General features: G+C 34.9%; 1 protein-coding gene across 3 annotated transcripts in view; it reads left to right on the top strand.

Annotated features, from left to right (window-relative positions):
* LOC133516211 (uncharacterized) overlaps positions 1–14018 on the top strand; it is a 142753-nt gene that overhangs the window by 98565 nt on the left and 30170 nt on the right. For 2 of the 3 annotated variants that reach the window (XM_061849017.1, XM_061849018.1), the window contains one exon: positions 4558–4605. The exons of the other annotated variant lie outside the window; for it this stretch is intronic. The gene's annotated coding sequence lies outside the window, so the exon portion shown is untranslated. The remainder of the gene's footprint in view (positions 1–4557; positions 4606–14018) is intronic. 3 annotated transcript variants of the gene reach the window in all.

The following is a 14018-nucleotide window of genomic DNA, read 5'->3' as shown; positions in this document are numbered from 1 at the left end:
TTCGTGGGATTTATCACGCAATCTTTTGTATTCAAACGATAAGTTCTGTAGGGCTAATATGGTCGGCTCTTTATCATTTGTCACCATGCCTGTCACATTCTAACAAGTATGTATGTGCGAAAGTGACGCATGACATGACAGGTGATAAAAATGCGACCATGATACCGCGACTGGATTGCTGTGCTGATATAATTGAACGCTCCAAGTTTTAAATTGACAAACGATTACCTATACGTATATACCTAATTTGCGCGCGTTCATTTCGCTCGTACTTGTTCGTACATTACCTATTGGTGCAAGCTACACGCACGGGAAAATAATTATAAAATGACATCATTTTGACAATCAAATATAAGTTCGAATTGGCCTCTAGGGTCACAATACTAGCGCCGAACCCAGGGACAGAGACCTTTGGTTGGATGAAACATATGCGCCCGCTGTCCGCTCCAAACACACACCACGACCAACCAATGCAATTGACCGTTCCGTTAATGAGATACTAACCGATATGGGGCCAAAGATCAGCTCTTGACTTTGCTTGCTATATACATGCGATCGCTCTAACGTAATCACTATAACTCGGCGATTCAATGACGGTGCTTGTTTGTATTGTTTGGATAGGGAATGCACAATCTAACGGTTTTTGCGTCTATAAAAATGCCGAACATTTTTATTTACGTTAGATGCACAGACATTACACTTATACGTTATATTCACAGTCACATATACAGTATACTTGACTTGTAAATGTGTTTTTCTTTTTAACTTGAATTAATAAAAATTAAGGACCTGAGATATAGACGTAAACAAAAAAAATCATAAGTAATTTCATAATAACACTACTTATCTTCCCATAAAATGGTTATTACCATTTTTTCTAGAACTTTTGCAAAAAGCCCTAGTTGAAAGCAGTCATAAATACAACCTCCACTCCGCCTTTTACTGCGACATAAATCCTTAGTAAAATCTAGCCATTTTATAAAACACCTGGATCGTAAAGAGAGTATAACGATCCTATGCGACAAATGCGATATTGTTAAACGTGGGTGGTCCTTAACTTTATAGCTCGAATTAAAAAATAACTTTAAGTTTTTATTTATAATAATAGCTAGTTTGCTTCTCGTGGGTTTCAAATGGTCTTAAAGCTGAGAATTTTACAATGAAAGAATGAAATCATGTGGGTGCATGGGTGCATCTAGCCCGTTCAACGATTTATGTACTGTAGGTACTTATTTTACTCAAATAAATAAAGCATTGTGGTAAAAACCTACAAAATAATAACTTAAAGCAGTATTAGACTATTTTTCGCTGCATACGCAGTACAACGGGGCAAAGTGAGTGTTTAAGTCCTTGTACTTATATTGATACAAGCAAGACAAAGATTACAAATATTATAAAAGTTGATTCTTGTGCGGTGCGTGGCTTTCAAGGCTCGAGAGTTAAACAAACTTTGCTACCGATTGAAACAAAGTTTTTCACCAAACCAACGCAAGGGAAAATAGTTATTTGTACAACAAGAGAGCAAAGTTTGATATTTCTTCGAGTGCTTGTTTTGAGTCTCGTGCCAGCGAAAGATTCTATAATAGTTTCACGAGCGTAGCGAGTGAATCTAATTTAGAATCTTGAGCGTAGTAAGGGACTCATAAGCGCACGAGATGTAAATAACTTTTATCTCGTGTAGTACACAAAATTTTTCACGTCAGTCAGCCATCAAAAAATACAACCTGAAAAAATTTAATCCGTCTTTATCACTATTTCACTCATGTTTTCTGAAGGTATTCTAACAATTAACTTTAATTACCGCTTTAAAACAAAACGAAAGAAATTTCAATAAAATGATACGAAAATAATGAATTAACGAACATCAATTGACAGTTCAATCGTCAACTTTTTTTTGTTAAAAAAAACTTTGTAAGATACGGTCCGAATTGCGGATACAATTATTTGTCAACTATAGTAGAGATCGTTAAAAGTCGTTAAGTAGAATTATTTACTGCGTAACAGTTGCGTAAATTTGTATAAGTACATTGTTTTGATTGTATAATAAAATACGTAAAATATGGTATTTTTATTAAATATTAAACTTTTATTTCATTAATTAATTATTACGAATGAAGACTCGTAGGGTGTTTTGGAACGATGCGGTCTGACTTATTTCGGGGGTCTATTATAAACCGTCAATATATCGTTGAATTACGTATGCATTCTTTTTTGTCTCTTTCTTTTTGCTAATGACGTGAAAGGGACAAAGACAATAGAATCCAAATACTTCGAACTTGTATTAGGCCCCGCACGTTGAAATGACATTCGAATATGAAGGTCACTTGAATGTTATTTTGTCTCACTCGGTGAGCAAAATGCGATTTTGCTCACTGTTTTTAAGCAGCAAATTACCCTTGTTCCAGCTGCTGACGTGAAAATAACATATTGTATGACATTACAAATCAAATCTTAAATGAACGATATTAAATAATTATCATTCAAAATCATCACTTAAAAGTCAAACATCTGGTGGACATGAGGAAACAACTCAAAATTTGCATCAAGTTACTTTGTTACTTGTAAGAATAAAGAGAGCCTTTACGAGCTGGTGTGGTGAATAATAATTTTCATTACTGCTACAAACTTGTACTCCTCGTACTGGGTCAATACATGAGGTATTGAGGATTTGAGTAATCAGCGAGAATTACAAGGCTACTTCATTTACGATTACCCGTTAAATTCGTTAATCGATCTTGAGCTGCAGCTAGCTCATTAGGTCAAGTTAATCTGCGTACCTTGTTACTTTGTGTGATTACGTTTATATAAGTATGTATTCATTACGGAATCCACATATTCTGAGATACTTAAATAAGAATGTTGAACGTAAATAAGAATTTTATTTTCCAGTTTTGTTATGATTATGAGTGTCTGGCCACACAGTCATGATTTGAGGAGCTCCTTCTCAATTCCTCATTGAACTCAACATCATAACTGAACCTTGACAAAATGTTCTAGTTCTGGTCTTCATCAGCCGTTCTACTGATTCAAATAGCACTTTTTGTAATCAAATACTTGAATTGTTGATGAATATATAAAAATTGCTACACGTATATTTTCCTAGATTTGAAAAGTTCCCTCAATTCCTCATGAATTCCATCATCAGAACTGAATTCGACGAAAATGGAACCAACGTAGTACTATATAGCACAATCGGATTAGGACCAACCTCGAATTCTCTGGAACAGTCATGAAATTTGGTATGTATATAAATTAAAGAAAAAACTTGCTGAACCCAGATGTAGCGCTTATACAATTCAAGGGGCCAATCTCTTAATATGAAACTCGGAGGAATATGAATTCCACTTTTAACTATACATTTTTACGTGATCCACCCTACTCGACTGCGACTTAACCAGAAAGTAGGGTTATGGGTTTAAGTACTGATGATTCAGTACACCCTATAGCTTAGGATACTGACGGATTTTTTTAAATGAGGTATGGGTAGGTTCCTGTGACCCTTCACAACCTGTTTACACTTGTTTTATTACAGAAAAAATAAACCAATCGCCTTGAGAGGACTCCGAATATTATTTTTTTCTAGCGCTTAATCTATCAAGCGGATTTCAATAAAATAGACATCAGTAGATCCACAATAAGTACACAAGTCCTATGCAATACAAAGTTACTAAATTTAACGGAAGAAAAAGTTTAGAGCTAAATGATGTGATTGCAAAAACAGATTTTAGGTCTTGAATGGGGTTCAAAAAATAATGACTGTGAGATTTTCGTGAAAATTGCTACTACCGAGTCAGTGCAATGTTAGCGTAAGCTGATTATACTTTTAGTTAAGCAAGTTTTGTCAGTTTTCACACATTATCATTATATCTAATAGGTTTGTGCCAAAAAAGGAATAAAACGGCATTAGATAAGAGGTCGACATTATTATTAAGTAGACCTATCAAATGCAACCAGACGTGAAACAAGAAATACTTTAAAAACTAAGCTGTAAAGGTCTCGTTAAATAATGTTGGTAGCATATAAAAATCGTTACAAGATATAATTTTTGTTTGTTGAATATAAATCCTCATGATAATATGTAACAGTACTTACAGACTGTATTTAATTAAAAACAAGCATACGAAAATACGATTTTTTTATCATTTTGAAATAATCAGAAGGAGTATTTTTTATTTCTACGAACCTACATATGAATATATGACCTCATACGCTGGTCGTTATCATTATTCGTGATAAAAAAAACTTCATACATACCAAAGAATCGTTCTGATATTTCGTTAAAAATAGCTTATTTGACCTACGAGACCGATCTTCTATTACTATTAGGTATATTATTACCCGCGACTTTATCCGCCGAGAAGTCGTTAAATACATTCAACTCCATATTCCAATTATTATTATTTATAGTTTTCAAGTGTTTGCTTGGCTGGGCAAACTTAATTAATTGAGTGTTTTGCCATATAAATAAAACGAGAACTCTTGTTAAATTAAATTGTCATATCGAATGTAATACGTATTAATTAATATCATAATTGATTGTCATTTCATTGTCAACAGATTCTCAACATAGCTCCCGAGGATCCTCTTGCCGCGTCTTTTTATAAGGTAATTTGTTAAAAAATACACTCACACGAAATGTATAATTAAATGAGTATTAGTTAAAGTTTAAGTTTGGTTTAAAAGTGACATCATTCTTAAAATATAGATTTAAAAACCGATTACATTATTCTATTACTATTGTAAAATTAAAACTAGTATAAGTTTAAAGGAATACATTTTATATTATCCTATCAATAAACTTTGCAAAAAGGGACTTCTACATTTTATCTATTTATTTCAAAAATATTACACAGTATTACAGTGAGACATTAAGGCACTGAGGAATGCATACAAAATTATTGTTATCCTAAAACGTTAACATAAAGCTGTGCCATACAAGAACAATAAACTGAAACACGAACTGAAGACTCTGATCATCCATCACCTCACATAATCTCTTACATTAGTCACATAACATCTTCCAACTACTGGCAAAAACATCGCAGTCAGGTGACATGCTTAGTTACGTTATAATTCCTATACCGTAGCCTATGCAAGATTTTGACTGGTGATTAAACATAATAAATGATTTAGCAATATAACATCCTTCAAGTATGGATAATTGAATGCTTTACCCGATAATTGTCGCGGTCAAGGTTTCGTGTCATCACGCCGCTGACGTCCGTTCCATGGTTCTGTGATGACATTTAATGACCTGTCAGCACGTGTCGAGAAGCAGAAAGCAAATTAGTGTTATGTGTAGATTTAATGAGGGTCTGTCCAGTGTTGAAATTATTTGAAGGCTTTATGACCTTTCGATGCATTTTTTTTTTTATATTCAAATAATAATAATATACGTCCTATATACATCCAACTGCTGGGCACAGGCCTTCTCTCACGAGCGAGAGGGCTTGGGCTATAGTCCCCACACTGGCCCAGTGCGAGTTGGGGACTTCACATACATCTTTGAATTTCTTCGCAGATGTATGCAGGTTTCCTCACGATGTTTTCCTTCACCGAGAAGCTAGTGGTAAATATCAAATGATATTTCATTCATAAGTTCCGAAAATCTCATTGTTATGAGACAGGCTTTGAACCCGCAACCTCCGCATTGAAAGTCGGACGTCATATCCACTCGGCCACCACCGCTTTATATTTATTCGTTTTTTTTTTTTATATTTGGTTAAATTTGCAACATCTTTGGTATGTCTAAAAGCGGACCACCTATTATAGCTATAGGTACATTGGTAAATGATTTCTTAGTACCTAACCCTAATCTTGATTGGTTTGGAAGCTAGTGGAATATTCCCTGATAGAAACAGGACCAATTTTTATTTTTATTATGTTTTTAAATACGGAATATTTAAATGCCTTCATGGTATGACACAATAGTTACCCTGACTGATGCATCTCAAAATTCACCCTGTGTACAAAAATAGAAACTCTTGACAAACGTTGTCTTTTTTGTCTAATAAATACCTACAAAAATTTATCTAACCATAGAGAAATAAGAAGTAATAGAGTGCTCACTCCATGCAACAGTTTTGGTACCTAATTGATTATTATATTCGCAGTCGACATCTAGCATCAAGTAGATGTCGACTGCGTATATAATAAGCATTTTGGTACCAAAACTGATGTATGGAGTGAGCACTCTATTACTTCTTATTTCTCTATGATCTAACCTACAAGCAAAACCTTCGATCAGAAACTTAGCAAAACCGCACTAGCAAGCTAATTTATAATGCGAAGTCCTGCGTCCAACGGAGCACCGTTGTTCCTTATTCCAGTAGTCACAAACGTTGGTACTTATAATAAAAAGGATGTAAGGACCAGTTGTCCCTTCCCGGAATCCACCCTTTAGATGTCGGCGGGTAGTGTAACAATTAAACGAGCGGTGCTGCCCTCTGCCAGCCGTTCAACGCGGTCCAATTAACTCTAAATTAGCCACTCATCTCAATCAATTCCGAGTGCTTATTGGTGGCGAGCGTCATAAGCGCGAAGCGATTTTGATTATTTTCGGAAAATAGTGTACTAAATGGTACTATTTACTTTTTTCGAAAAACTAACAACTCCTCCTCCTCCTGTGCTCCTGTTCCCCTGGATTTGCAGGTGTACATAGGTTACGGAGACTACTTACTGTCAGGCGGGGCATATGCTTGTTTGCCACCGGCGTAGCATTAAAAAACTAACAAATATTGGGTAGCAACAATATCAAATGCTGCCATCACCATTAGGTTCAAATTTGTCCCAAAAATCAAAAGGTGATAAAACAAAAATTCACAATCTTGTCATTCTTAGACCAAATTTTAAAAACCTTACTTTCCGAAACTAAATTTTTAAACGTCACATATAAGAATATTACAAAAGTCATCCCTTACTCGTACTATCAAAAGTATACTCAACTTGCACCACGCGCCTCAGCCGCTCCAGGAAGAAATTAACTCGTAAGAGAGCATTTCTGGTTTCAGATAGATCGGAATTGCATGTCCAGCGAGCAAGTCGGAGGACTGTGCAGGGTTCCGTGAAGACAGAAACTAACAATTTGATTTATCTACTCAAGAAATAAAACTCTTCGCACTAGCATCAATCCGGGTTCATCTAATCTTCGTTACTTTAAAAATCCACCAATTTGCCATTTATCAGTGTATTAAGGTAATAAACAAATGTCATTCAACGAGCCCTAACATGCTTTTATTTTCATTGTTGCACGTACTACTAGGCATGCCCCCGGCTCAGGATTGGACGCTAAGTCTACTACTAGTTACTACTACTACTTCTTCTTCTCCACATGCTAAATTATATCAAACTCAACTCAGCTGCAAAATTAAAACGTTTACTAACATGCTAATATAAAATTAATCAAATTTTCATAAAAGCTACGAAATTAACCTTTGAAGTGACTTCTTGTCTTGTCGAGTTTATAACCTGTTATACAGTTTTTCTAAGCATATTAGCATGTTACAAGTTACGAGTAAATAGATAGGTACAACGATTATGTTTTTCTTTCATGGTTGCAATGAGCTTTATCGTTATTGCGAAAATTGAAAGCCTACAAAAGTAAAGTCGGAGGTGTTCTCAGGGCACACAAACCGCATTACTTATACTAAATATAGCTTTAATATTTATTTAATTTACTCGTATATTGTTCTTTAATTATACAACGTATGGCGACTAGCTGTAATGCTGTGTAACTTACCTACTGTTAAATAAATAAAATAAAATAAAATACATATTTTGATAGGTTCTAATACTTCTTAATTGTAAATAAAATATAATCATTTCAAATCCTAGTTATCACTAGTCATATTTATTTCAAAAACAATATACAACTTATATAACAAACACAAATAATAATTATTTTACTTATACTATGTAGAAAAAATAAAAAAGCGGCCAAGTGCGAGTCGGACTCGCGCATGAAGGGTTCCGTACCATTTAAGACGTATTAAAAAAAATCTACTTGCTAGATCTTGTTCAACATTTTACCACTTTGGACACACATTTTACCACTTTGGAACTGTCTCTCGCGCAAACTATTCAGTTTAGAAAAAAATGATGTTAGGAACCTAAATATCATTTTTGAAGACCTATCCATAGATACCCCACACGTATGGGTTTGATGAAAAAATTTTTTTTTTAATTTATTGACGTATTAAAAAAAAACTATTCACTAGATCTCGTTCAAACCAATTTTCGGTGGAAGTTTGCATGGTAATGTATATCATATATTTTTTTTAGATTTTTCATTCTGTTATTTTAGAAGTTACAGGGGGGGGGACACACATTTTTTCACTTTGGAAGTGTCTCTCGCGCAAACTATTCAGTTTAGAAAAAAATTATATTAGAAACCTAAATATCATTTTTGAAGACCTATCCATAGATACCCCACACGTATGGGTTTGATGAAAAAAAATTTTTTTTTAAATTTTTATGACGTATTAAAAAAAAACTACTTACTAGATCTCGTTCGAACCAATTTTCGGTGGAAGTTTGCATGGCAATGTATATCATATATTTTTTTTAGATTTTTCATTCTGTTATTTTAGAAGTTACAGGGGGGGGGACACACATTTTTTCACTTTGGAAGTGTCTCTCGCGCAAACTATTCAGTTTAGAAAAAAATGATATTAGAAACCTAAATATCATTTTTGAAGACCTATCCATAGATACCCCACACGTATGGGTTTGATGAAAAAATTTTTTTTTTTTTTAATTTTTATGACGTATTAAAAAAAAACTACTTACTAGATCTCGTTCGAACCAATTTTCGGTGGAAGTTTGCATGGCAATGTATATCATATATTTTTTTTAGATTTTTCATTCTGTTATTTTAGAAGTTACGGGGGGGGGGGGACACACTTTTTACCACTTTGGAAGTGTCTCTCGCGCAAACTTTTCAGTTTAGAAAAAAATGATATTAGAAACCTCAATATCATTTTTAAAGACCTATCCATAGATACCCCACACGCATGAGTTTGATGAAAAAAGATTTTTTGAGTTTCAGTTCTAAGTATGGGGAACCCCCAAAATTTATTGTTTTTTTTCTATTTTTGTGTGAACATCATAATGCGGTTCATAGAATACATCTACTTACCAAGTTTGAACAGTATAGCTTTTATAGTTTCGGAAAAAAGTGGCTGTGACAGAATCGGACAGACAGACGGACATGACGAATCTATAAGGGTTCCGTTTTTTGCCATTTGGCTACGGAACCCTAAAAAGTATGATGTTGTATGAAGTGAAGGAAGCGAAAGAGGTATGTCAGGATCGTAGCAAGTGGAAATCCGTGGTATCTGCCTACCCCTTCGGGAAATAGGCGTAATTATATGTATGTATGTATGTACTATGTAGATATTTAGTATGTACTCTCTCTCTTAATTTAAGAGCAAGGCTCTTGTCCGTGGAGTAGACGCCAGTTTTCGCGGTCCTCGGCCAAATTCTTTAGTATGTACAGTCAGCGTCAAATACTTTGTAGCAACCAAAGTAGCCAAATAGTTCGGTACACCATATATTTAGTATGGTGTACCGAACTATTTGGCCACTTTGACTGCTACAAAGTATTTGACGCTGACTGTACATAGTAAAATAATTGTTCATTATTAGTTTTCGCCCACCAAAAGTTGTCTAAAGGAGGTCGGTCTCTAACAATAAGACAGATTGTTCTCTATCTCTATTTTGAATTAGGACCGTGCACGATGACAGCGCCATATAGCGGTTGCAAAATACTATTTCGTTACAAGTGTTACAACTGTCAAGCGAGAAGTAACTTTAAATCGTAATAATTCAAATGAAATATCCTGCTATTATAATATCTTAGACAATTCTGTACCCCTAGTGTAAATAAATTCGATTTTGAAACGTGACGTACGCGTTTGCGTTTAGTCTCATTTTGTATGGGTTTTTGAACAGCGCGCCAAGCGGGACGTTTTGGAAAGTCAAAAATCTCATACAAAATGACACTTAACGCAAACGCGTACGTCACGTTTCGCTGTCGAAAATATTTACACTAGGGGTACTGAATGCTGGTAGTATTGAAAGTTACATTAATATAGTTCTCTTCAGTTTAAAATTAACTTTATTTATACATTTTTCTAAAGGTTAGATGACTTACTTTTTCTTTGAAATATGGCAGGTATCCAATTATTTCGTTGTTCCTTTTTGCCACCATATTTTTGGAAATCTGTAAAATTAGCTAGTAGTTACTATTCTCGTAAATGTGTTCATAAATTCACAACAACACATTTTGTTAGGACCATATTTATTTCAGAAACAATCAATGTTTACTCCAAAACCTATGACATCTGACAGCTCATGCCAGAAGCTCTACCGCGAAAAACCATAATCGACATTTTTGTACCTCTCTATAAATAAATTATAAGGCTTGAATAAGCAAGAGCGATACAGAAGCAGTATCGATATTTCGATTTTCGCTCTTGCAGTTGACATCCGAATGTCATCTGAAGTTGACATTTCGCCGGTGGCAATGCCATTTTCCCAAAGTGGTCATAATGCAACGTCTATGACTATCATTAAGAAACTCGACTACTGCTCCTGATGATCCTTTAAGTACATAAACATAATTTATAACCTTTTTTCATCCCGATTCGCTTGATATGATTATAGTTAATCCTGGTATAAAAACGTATATTCGTGGGAACGGCGCGTAACGCCAGCAGACTGGCCGGTATAATGGCCGCTGCATATTAATTTACTGTACACCTTCATTACTTTATTTTGGTCCAGCTACATGTAGCAAAGGTAACTTGCGTGGCGTTATAGCTACAGCTTGTATATTAAAACAGTGGTTTCACTGAATGTAACATATTTAATATTTAAAAAGTAAGTAATCATGTATTTCTTTAAATATAATTCTGCAGCTCAGTTAAGTAACGTCGTTTTTGTACTTAATATTAATAATCTGGACAAGGGCAGTCGTGCTTAATACAGGTGCACATGAACAAAAAAATGTTGTATTAATATCACAAGCTCTAGATGGGTTCATCTGAAGATCCACGCTAGTCATAATAGTAGATTATGCCAAATGGGGGCCGTGACACGAGACACGCGTTAAATTAGTAGTATTTATAAATATCATCTCGTCATGAATTTTATTATGTCGTTTGGATTTTCGTTTGTTTTTTGGGTTTATTAAATACACAGGCACATGGATGAATTACTGCATTTTATTGCTCAGCTTATGGTTAGCTTCCAAATGCTAAATTCACATTAGGTAATTTAATTGAATATAAATATTTTATTCGTAAACATAAAGAACGTGGGAAAAATGCCAATACATAGAATTTGGAAAAATGCCAATACATAGAATTTGTTTATTTTTAAATTTAACAAGAACAGGACTTAACCAATGAATAGGTACAAAATGGACTCACTGGTGAAGTAGTAAGTCTTGAAACCGCTTTGAAGGGAATCGCGTCGGTTTTTTCTGGACAGGAAGAGACGACCGGTCGGACCGTTAAGGCCAGCCTGGCATATGCAATCGATTTATTATGATGCTACAATGTCAGGCTGATCGGCGAAATGTTGTTAAACTGCACAAGTACACGAGTTAATTTTCCATTAAAGATTTGGTTTATTCTTAAACATGTACATGTCGCACCCACTTGTGGTATTTCACAACTCACTTTTAGTGTCATCACCCCCTCTCGCTTTAACATATGTCTACACTTAAATAGCTGTTGGAATATGTATAGGAAATTGTGTCTAGAAAGGCAAATACAACTAGTAAAATTACACAAACTCATTTAAGTACCAGAATAATATATAGCTTGTCAAAAATATAAAAAAGATAATAGTATATATAATTAGAGTTGCTAAAAATAAAATAAAATATATAATTTTACTATTTTTCCCTCTCAATAGCAAATAGCAACAAATGCACACTCCGTGTTAAAGTGAATTTTTACATAGATTGAGTGTTCCAGAACGACCATTTTTCGATGTGGAGAGGAGATGAATATCCTCGTTCCTCCTGAGGAAATAATCATAATTTTAACACCAAGTGCACAATTTTGATCGGTTTTGTTCTAGCGCACATCAGACTAGAAGTAAATATCTCTTTACTATGGCCGGACGGATCCAATCGTCAGTCCAACAAATATTTACGAGTATCAATGTTTAATATAAAGATACCGCTCCTGCTGCCGCAAAAGTCAAAAATTCGGGCAGCAACATCTGTTTTGACATTTGCGGCAGTAATGCAGCCGCCAGTAATGTCGCGCTACACTACTTCAGCAGTAATGATGGTGCAGTCTAAATTAGAACGTCACCTTAAAATAACAAAACGTTAGTGATACATATATTTATTATTAACCTATACTCGTAGGTATTGCATATTTATATGGCACAGCGTGACATTTACGTTACGAGGCAGCTTACGTCTATACTGTATTACGTGTATGGGTCTTCGGAGAACCTGTGTAAATCGCAATACATATTATCATACTTTACAGCAGTAGTATCTCGCCTGCAGTGGCTCTATATCCTTGTAAAAACAAATTTACTGCAACCAGTACCGATATCCTTTTTCCGCGCAGAATCATAAATAGGGCTGCCAAATTGGGTTAGTCCTGGACAAATCAAGCGGCCATAAATCTGATGGCATGGGAACCCTGGCTTAGCGGCTCGTCACAGTACTGGGCAACAGAACAAGCAGTGGCATACGCGGAGCGGGAGCGGCAACAAAGTTTATTTGTTTTTTATTTATTAGCTACCAGCTAAATATTTTTTTAAGGTTTGTGATGCTACAGTCGAGCAATTAAATTTAACAATTAAACAAGGTCGATATCGGACGTGCGACAGTTGGAGTAAACTCTACACACCTGCGACCTGGCTATTAGTAATGTCGCGACCCCAAAGGACCGAAAACCATTGCCCTAATCGCACTATATACTTTTGCATTTTTTTGCATGTAGATCGAAAATGGTACGTCTGACGGAAAATTTGTTGTAATCTTGATGAAAATTGATATCGAAGGATCTGAAAGGTACCTTAATATGAATTCTTAGTCAAAGTTGTAAAATATGGCCGCCATTTTTAATTTCTTTATTTTTGGTATACCACATTTGGTTTTCACCAGTATCTTAATCTTATTCACCAATCCTTGAAAAAAAATCTCCTAAGGGCCTAAGGCTCCCAAAATTTATACAGACCTACTGGGAATGCGCAAAGTCTGATTACACGCATTTAGGACCAAATGAAGGATTAAGAACGATTTCCAGCTTGCTGGGAATTTATTCTTCAAAACGCTGTTTGTGGATCTAATTTGATTGGCCTAACTGTGGCAGGTGTGTGAGTAGTCGACCCTTATTAAAATTTCGCTTCAGTATTTTACCAAGGCTTGCTGTTTTCATGGCCCTAACCGAAGCTCCTTATTTGTCTACAACCGATCGGGTACAGTTAGACGCAATATTATCTAGCGAGCACAATAGCTCTAATCGTGCGACCGAGTCGTGACGTACAGTCGGCCACGGCGTGCTCATTGAAAAGTGCGCTTTTTTGATACAGTCGTGATAACATCTTGGATAAAACCGATAAGGTTTTGGTAACAGTAAAAAACGATGAGAGACTGGTTTTAAAATACCCTAATGTTTGCAAATGTTTAGTTAATCTCTTTGCATTTAATATTTAGCAATTATATGAGATTTTTTTTTGACGATTTATTAAAGTTTACAATAATTCTAGTTTATGTAACTCTAACCGTCGTACTTTCTCTATCACAACTTATAAGTACCTCCTCGTTTATATTGCATTTTCTATTTTTATTACATTACAACCTTTTTATTGTCTTACAATATATGAAAGTATCTAAGTAAGTATTAAAGATATGCAAATCTAATTATACAATTGAACTGAATCATGCCTGTTTATAAACGTTCGGTGACAATGACAATGCAATACTGCTATACCGTAGAGTGCAGATGATTGTAAAAAATGCAATGATTTTGCTTGGAGGGCTG

This window comes from Cydia pomonella, chromosome 3 (assembly GCF_033807575.1).
Source record: "Cydia pomonella isolate Wapato2018A chromosome 3, ilCydPomo1, whole genome shotgun sequence".
Taxonomy (NCBI): Eukaryota; Metazoa; Arthropoda; class Insecta; order Lepidoptera; family Tortricidae; genus Cydia; species Cydia pomonella.
The sequence above is the reverse complement of the archived record's forward strand: the minus strand, read 5'-3'. Positions and strand labels throughout refer to the sequence as shown.